General features: G+C 46.6%; 1 protein-coding gene across 4 annotated transcripts in view; it reads right to left on the reverse strand.

Annotated features, from left to right (window-relative positions):
* TMEM229B (transmembrane protein 229B) overlaps window positions 1-8929 on the reverse strand; it is a 29885-nt gene that overhangs the window by 19722 nt on the left and 1234 nt on the right. Inside the window, exon 1 of one of the 4 annotated variants that reach the window (XM_019615651.2) lies at window positions 5565-8893. The exons of 1 other annotated variant lie outside the window; for it this stretch is intronic. The gene's annotated coding sequence lies outside the window, so the exon portion shown is untranslated. 2 more of the 4 variants (XM_010711545.3, XM_010711543.3) reach the window with 2 other exon arrangements.

The following is an 8929-nucleotide window of genomic DNA, read 5'->3' on the forward strand; positions in this document are numbered from 1 at the left end:
ACGTACGTATCTCAGCCTTGGCACCTGGCTGTGTGGATGGCCAACCTCTACCAAGTGCAGATGAGTGCTGCCCCTGCCCCAGTCCCAGACTGGCTGCTGGCAGCCACTCCCCAGGCTGGGCTGGGTCCTTCTGCTCTGCACTGTCCTTCTGGATCCCTGCCACGACAAACACGAGGAGCATGTCTCTAGAGCCAACGACCAAAGGTTCCTCACCACTGCCATCTCAAACAAGGGCTCAGTTAACCATAGAGGATCTACCAGAAAGTGTTCGCTCAGGTTTTTTTTTCCTGCCCATCAACCATTTTTAATTTGTTTATTTTTAAGTAAGCTGCTGATTTCTTTTCATCCCAATCCTCCTCCTAACACTGCCTCCCTATCTCCCCTCTAACCACATATTCCTTCCCCTCCCTTTTCTGCTCCACACCTTCACATAGGCAAGCCCTTTCCAGCCCCCAGCCTGTTTCCCCCTGCCCTGGTGAGGAGGCTGCCACCTGGCCCGCATCAGACCCTGACCGTGAGCAGAGCCACATGCCTGAGCTGCTCTTCCCTTCTCAGGCACTGTCGCTCAGGGTGCCACAGTGCTGCTTTGTGCAGAAGTCACACATTGAGGTGCTTGTTCCAACACAAAAATATCCAGCACATACCCACTTCAGTCTCACAGATCTCACACTCTGTGGGCTTGTGTACACACAGCAATTTTCTAGATTAATAGCATGTGACGAAGTTACAGAGCAAGAACACCTATGTGCCAGACTGCATAACGAACAGGATCTTCATGTTATCACAGAACTGCAAGGGTTGGAAGGGGCCACAAGAGATCATCGAGTCCCACCTCTCTGCTAAAACAGGTACTCTACAATAGATCACACAGGTAGGCATCCAGACAAGTCTTGAGTATCTCCATAGAAGGAGACTCCACAACATCTCTGGGCAGCCTGTTCCAGCACTCCATCACCCTTACCATAAAGAAGTTATTCCACGTGTTATTATGGAGCTTCCCTCATACAAGTTTTAGGTTATTCTCCTTGTCCTATCGCTGCACCAAGAACAGCCTGGCCTCATCCATCTGCACCCCACCTCCTTTAGATATTATAAACATTTATCAGATCCCAATGAATGTAAAATTCTGGGCACCTAAATCCAACAGTAATTCAAGAGAAACATTTTCTCTTAAAAACAAAGAAACACAATACAAACAACAATAGAAGAAATCCGCCATCTGTCTTTAGATTACAATGAACTACAAAAACATTCCAATAAAAAAAATGCAGATTAAATAACTAATCCTCCCCCAACAAAACCTTCCCACCAAGATTAGCAGAGTGATGAATAGCATAAAACCATTAATTAAATCAATGTAACATGAGTATCATGAGACACACCAAGCACTTCCTGCACATGCACTGATGTGTACGTCTGCTTTGGAGCCTCTCTTACCATGAGGAATAGCTGCTATTTTAACAGCCAGGTACTTATACGTCACATTGGAAAGAGTGGCTGCTGTTTATTACCTCTCATTTAAATTGCTCTAAACCTGATGTTCCTGTAAGTTTTTTGCACGTATGCTATTTTCACTGTATGCGTTTTGTTACAGGAGAGTATAGGTTTCTACTGAGCTATTTATCAGATGCTTGCATACAAAACTTCAAAAAGTATTTCTTAGAAATGCATTTTAAAGAACACTGAGAACTCTTTTTATCTAGTCAGATCTATTTGACTATAATTTATTTTGTAAAAGAGTGAAGAACAAAATGATACAAAATAAGCAGCTGTAACACTCTTGACTCCTTCAAGGCACAAACCTGAAGACCTAAAAACATACCACTGCTTTTAAACCAGGAGCTGTGCTCTGGGTCACTTGTTTTGCTTCCCATCTCTGAACCCAGTTAATAAACACATACACCCACTGTTTGCCACAAGGCTGGGCACACCCTGGAAAAAAAAAACAAAGTACAACATTTTTGAAAGGGTATATTTATTGCCAGATGAGTTCCGTGTATCTCGGTGTGAGCGCTCCATCTCACTTAAAGGTTTGGCATGGGAGTGAAGAACAGAGCGGAGCTGAGAGGTTCTCCTGGGAAGGGGATAACACTAGGACAGCTCTGTCCTGTCCTGTACCTTGCTGCACAGCTCACCTCTCTTGCTAGCACCAGCCCTACAGCCGCCCACAGTGTCACAGAAACTCCAATCAAGGGATTCGTCATTCATCTGAACACTGCTACCAAAAACCTCCCTGTACTCAGCCATATCACCTCACAGATCTGGCTCTCAGGCCTCCACCCAGCAGGAAAGAGATCCTTATTTTCAATACGAAAAGCAAACAAAAAAGCCACCTTCATTTCTATGAGCTCAAAATGTTTGAGAAACCATAGCTTTAGTCGCGCATGTATCTACACTTGAAAGAAAAAGAAACTCTTTGTTAGCAAAGACTGTGTCGTAACATAAGAGCAGAAATGCAGCACTGAAGATAAAGGCTTGACCTTGGAGTTCACAGCACTTTGGCTGGTCAGAAAAGGTCACATAGATGATAAGTGAACTTTTTGTACTGAAATGCTAATGATTAAAAAGGTGTAATGTTTGTATTAGCAAAAATCAACAACTACAACAAATATTCAGCAGTGGTGCGGCCATTCAAAAAAAGAAAGAAAGAATCTGAAGCGCACTGTTATGCAGGACTCGGCTCCTCTCAAATGCCAGCACCAGCAGGCAGAGGCTGCACTTCAGTAAGTGAAGGAGCAGCACTCGTCCAGTGAGAACTGGATGGAAATGAAATTCCTGGCTGCCAAGTGGCTACTTGTGCATTCCTTCACTTGTTTGCTTACACCTTTTCATGATTTCCAAAGTGCACTTGAGAAGAAAACGCAGGTCCGTGCCACTACCTGGTGATTAAACCAAGACGTTCCACCAACAGAGAAGTCCCTGAGCTGCACCCAGATTCAGTTTATCTGAAGTAGAAAGCAAACAATTTCTCAGCAACGCACCCCCGCTCTCTAACCCCTGCAAGACCTCCACGGAGGGTGATGCAGATGTCACCCAAACGAACCTAGCACGCCCTTCCCTCTGTCCTTTGGTTGGGGTTTCCAGCTGCACATGGAGCAGCCAGGCTCCGGGATCCCCACATGCAAGGCACTTAGAGCACAGAACATGGCGCCCCTTCTCAAAGGCGGGAGGTAGGGCTGCACCATCCCATGAGATGATGTCTGGGCTGGAAGAGGAGCACAGCAACAAGGTTACAAAACTCCATAAAAAGTAACTTTCAGCCATCTGCAAAAAAACAAAGCATCTCCAAGGTCAGGAGCACCCTTTCCCAAATACCTCTGCATCAGCCAACTGTGGCCTCCAGTCTCACATTGCTCCTAAAAGCGCTGGCACCAGCAAGCACTGGAGAACCTTGGGCAGGTGCTCCACAAGCCACAGGAACTACAAATGCTGCTGTGGATGGTTACTAACAAGAAGCAGAATTTTAGAATAACCAGCAAGAGTCTGTTTTGTTGTCGTTGCAGTTACCCTGCAGAATTTCTAAGACAGATCCTGTGATCTATCAGTTAGTCAGGTTTCAAACAAAATCCCCTAAATCTGCCTTATGTTATCGGAGTTCTACTTACTGTTTCTCCATGCACACTTCTCTGCTGATGTTCCTGCCATTCCCTTCTTGCTAAGACAATGAGAACAAATCAGCTGGCTCTACATATAGGTTCTAGTGCATTACTGCATCTCTCAACATTTGGGGCAAATGGATCGCTGTGGGTGTCCAAGGTTTCCCACAGCTTGCCACATTTCCCTGCCGTGTGCCTTTTAACATCAGTCTCTCACCCATTTTCTTACCTCTCGTGTTCCCAAGGATGAGCTATGGCCTGCTCTTTACAAGCTAGTGAAGGCCCGTGGGAGAGAATGGCTGTTTCCTTATATACACACTTACTTACACTTCATTATTTTGAACAGCTCTTCTAACATTTGTTCTGTCGCTTTCAGGTTCTGTGAATACATTTCTGTAAAACTATGGTCAAACCTGACCTCACAATATGGCAGTCAAGCAGGAGGGGAGTTAAAAGGAGCAACTCTCACAGAACTCCACCTACACGTGCTTCATGGAGAAGTATAGAGCATGTTACATCATGAAAGCGAAGTCACTGGCTTTTTGGTAACTGAAGGCAGGGTACAGTTGCTTAGCAATTTATCTGATTACCATTTTTCAAGTATCACATGCACACTTAGAGACGTTGCATAATAACGTCTCACTTTCATGTTTCCTAACCCAATTAAAAAAAAAAAAAATCTACCAAAGTTCTACCAAAATTAATGCCCATAGCTCTTCTGGCAAAAGAGAAAGGACAAGATAGTAGCTCAAAAGCGAGTTGAAGCATTAATATTCCTGAATATAAGTGGCTTTCAGAATGCCTCTATGCAAGCATTTTATTTTATCTACTTGTCTGCAAAATGACTCTAGTAATTCCTTCCTCACAGAGAGGCACCAAAATTCATTAAGAACAGTAAGATTTTCAGATGAAAGATGCTGAGGAAGCATTGTTGTTAGCACTTACAGCTTATTTAGTACTCCAAACATTGCTAAGCCCTGGTCCAAAGAGCAGCAAATTCTAATCATTGTCATGACATTGTTAGAGAAACAAGGACTGTCCAGTCTCACACCATGCAAATTACAATTCTATCACAAGAATCTGATACTTTCACTACCTAGGAAAGAAAAAAGAAAACAAAACCCCAAATTCCCCCCCACTCCACGGTACATACCCCCACCTGAGGCTGCAGTACTAAGCACTGTTCCAGCTCCTGGAGCTGCTACTACAAAAAGGCAGAGGTAAATCAGAACATGTGCATACATGGCATTTTTAGAAAAGAACATGTTGTACCTATCGATCTGCTCTTTGAAAACCTAATTACACTCTAGCTAATCCATGAAAGAATTGAATCTTTAGCTGCCTTTACAGTGAGCAGTAATAGCTAATAAATACAAATATCAAAACTAGGCACTGTTTCCAAAAGGTTATAATCAGCTCTAAAAAGAACTTGCACCATAGAGGTAGATCTTTTGCACATCCATGAGATATATTCCATTAAAACATAAAGTGTCTACTTTATATATGCACCTTTGTCTTCAACTGCACATAAAGCAGCTCAGCTACCTGGGGCTCCACTTACAGCACACAGTCCCTGTCAGCTGAAGTGACCAAAGGTGAAGTTTTGGAAACTCAGTATCTCATTCCCATGGCAAAGTATTAACCCGCAATGAAAAACCCCAAGCAAGGACAGCCAACCTCTATACTGCTACCAAGCCATTATCTTACCTTCACCGCAGTTCCTCTCTTGCTAGTAGACATTAGAGCAATTTTATAAACTCTGCCCTACATCCTGCAGCTCTTGTGCAAGTCCACGACCAATTAAAGGCTTAATAGAGACCTGCCTTGAAAAGACCTGCTGGATCAAAATAAACCCAATCACATGGCACCTATCATGCTGCTAGTGGAAACCATATGCACATTTTGAAAACACCAGGCATCACAAAAAGAAATCATTCCTCTCCTGGGACATACTGGAAACATCCTTACCGTGAGCCTCAGCCAATCCAAGATCCAAGGAGGACTCCTGGGCTGAAGAGCATCCTGCAGGCTGTGCACACCCACCTCTGCCCACACCACCAATCACGGCGAGAACCCACCCCACCTAGAGCTGCGTATGGATGCAGTTCAGCCAAAAGTTCTTAGCCAAGTTTAAGCTGGTGGAGCTGGATGAGTCTGACCATCTCCCACGCATATATTCTGGGTGAAAACAAACCAAGGAAAACAGTGAACCCAGCAGGCACTTGGGAGCACGCTGTGTTACAGCTGTCCATACTAGGAGAGAGCTTCCCCCTTCAGAAATACCTCGTCATCTCCCACATGAGTCAAGAAGCACAGCACAGTGCCTGGCAGCAGCCCCGGTGCAGGCTCAGCACCAGCGCACCTGAGCACAGGGCAGCTGGGAAGGAGCCCTCCCTGCTTCGCCGTTCGTGCTATCAGCACTTATCCAATGACTCCTAATGCTTGGATCTTATGCAATGAAAGCAAGACGGCACACATTTGTGGTAGAGAAGATTCTCTCTGTAATCTAATCCAGCTTTGACAGAAGCCTGCGAGGGCGGAGGGGGTTGAGATAAGGTTGTGGCAAACTTGTGTGCTGGCAGCAATAAAAATCTAGAACAAAACAAAGGTAACAAAATGCTACTCTCTTTTATAGAGACCAATTAGATGCCTCTGAACTCATACATGAACGACAATCTCATTCAGATATGCCTACAAATAAACTTCTAAAGCAGCTGAGCTTTTACTTAGCCTATGGGGACACGTTAAAGAGCAGTATACACCTGCAGGTAGATGCCCTTCAGCTTTGTCTTCGACAGCCCATGAAGTGTCCAGGCTCTATCTTGCACCAGGTCTTATTGGTCCATTTACCACCAGGAACTCTGACTAATCAGAAATGAGCAGAGGTGTTGATCATCTGTCCAGAGAGCCAAAGCTTTCACTAGCCTTATTCTGGCTGCCTGCACACTCCTTTCACCAAGAGTTCAGATGCCATCTGGATGCTCCTGTTTCACGTGTTGTCACAGAAACGCTAGGACCCATTATTTCTGCTGTACAATGTGAGACACTTCCACTCCTTGCCTGGTCTGCACTGAGCATCTGAACACCCTGGCCTCCAGCAACTCTCCAAAGCCTTCACCTGGAGGTAGGCAGCGCTCTGCAGGGAGGAGTGGGGCCTTTTCCTGCCTTCTGCTGGCAAACAATTTATCCAAGTAATTGACCCATTTTCTACAGAATAATTAGCCCAGGGGAATGACACACTGCTGCCCTTTAATTAGTCATGTTGGTAGCTCTCTTGTTTTACCTTGCAATAGCAGCAATCCGAAACTAGGGAAAAAAAATCCACAAAACTAAAAAAAGAACAACAACTTGATTTCATTTCCTTAAACACAACATCCTTAAATGCAACACAGAAACAAAGAGTCCTAATGCACAAATGCCAACAATAAAATTTCCCATTTATTCTGCAATTCCCAGGCCAGCCATCAGGACTCCTTCATACCACTGCATTGGGCTTCTCTTCTCTGGACACTGTTCCAATTGCTTCTCTTCATCTTCCGTGACCAGAAATCCCTGTGCTGGCTCTTGGTAGGGCCATCACCTCCTCTCCCACCTCCCCAGACTTCCCGCTGCAATCAGCCTTACCTGGCTCATTGCTGGTGCTGCAGAGGAAAGCAAGACCTGCAGTTATGGGGTGAATTGAGCACTGAAAGAGCACCCTTCTGCACAGCACAGGGATCACCCACATTCCTGTAGTGTAAGAACTGGGTGCAGCCATCACTGTACACAAATGAATGAGTGATGTGCATACCTCCAGGACACTGCAGCACAACTCACCCTCTTGACGTGAAGGAATAAGCAGACTAACAAATTAAAAGGCCAAGGGGATCCTGCATCTGCATTCCTTAGGACTTCTTCAAGCTGCTGAACTGAAGTGCAGATGTTAAAAAGGTACCTCAGTCTGAAGGCTCCAAACACTGCCAGATCCATCACCTCACCCCCAGAACCCTTCCCCCCTCGCTTCAAGGTTAAGTTGATCTTTACCTCACACTATGACACTGCCAATAGAACTGCAGAGTCCCATGACTAGGTACCTTCCATACCTATGCAGAGCCCTGTGCTGCCCTTAGTCCCCATCCACCACTGCCCATGACTCACACTATGGCCCTTGGTCCCATCCCACAGCCTGCCCTGGGACCCGGCACTCAAAGTCCCAAAATCAGACCTCTCAGACGAAGCTGCCTCGTCCTCCTGCCCTGCAGCAGGATCATGCCTCAGAGGCACAGAAAACCACATTTACAGTGGGGCACCACAGTTTGGGAGCCCTCAGGGGGCACCGTGAGCATGGCGGTGCCCTGTGGGCAGGTCTCTTGCTGTGCGTTCCCCAGCACCTGCAAAAGTGGCCGCAGAGGCTCACACCTGCATCTCAGTCACTCCTCTTTCGTTATTTCCTAGCTATTCTATGGACGTTTCATCTTTTCAAGGCGTTCTATTTACCCCCAAGCAGCAGTAAGCCCCATTCTCAGCTGATGCAGCTCATGTATTGATGGATCAGTGTACTCATGAGCCACGAGCAACACTCTGGGCAATCCGGTCCCTTTGCAAATCCCAACATAAGGCTCCATCGTGGAAATGCCACCACCTCACCTCCAAATATCCCCATCCCCTGCAGGTACTGTTCTTCCTGGGAAATGGGAGGGAGTCAGAACAAACCTGCCAAGCACATGATGCCAGAGAACAATACCAAACGTTCCATCTGACAGAGATGCGCTGCCTATGCTGCATGATTTGGGGGACTTCGCACGTCGGCACTCCCCCCGGGCCGGCGATGCGGAGCTCCCCGGGAAGCCCCGCGTTGCACAGCAGCTGACAGAGAGGGGACGGGGGAGGACGGTCCTCCCTGCGTCCCCGCGCCGCAAAACCAGGGGACAGTAGTCAGAACCCTGCTGCAGGAGATGGGCGGGAGGAAGAACATTTTCCGTTTCGCAAAAATTCAGCTGTTCTGGATGTTTTCCATACCAAAAATGGAACAAGAGCAAACATCCCGAGACCGATTTAAATGTAAAAGCAACGGCAGAAGGATATCCTCCTTTCAGCGGCGCTGATATCCGGGTTCCTGACCTCCCGGCACCGCAGCACGAGCGGTTCCCGGGGCTGCAGAGGAATCATTGAGGGGGCTGTAGGCCCCCACCCTCCGCCCTATTCTGGGGGGCTGAACACGGATTTGTCCTTTCCCAGCACAAAGAGTAACTGAAACCAATATAACCGGGATATTTCACAACACCTCGCTTTGTTCAAAACACGTCACATCTCAGAAGAAGAGCAGCCCCAGCCTCCCCATCCCCGCAGCTCCC

The sequence above is a fragment of the Meleagris gallopavo genome, chromosome 5 (genome assembly GCF_000146605.3).
Source record: "Meleagris gallopavo isolate NT-WF06-2002-E0010 breed Aviagen turkey brand Nicholas breeding stock chromosome 5, Turkey_5.1, whole genome shotgun sequence".
Taxonomy (NCBI): Eukaryota; Metazoa; Chordata; class Aves; order Galliformes; family Phasianidae; genus Meleagris; species Meleagris gallopavo.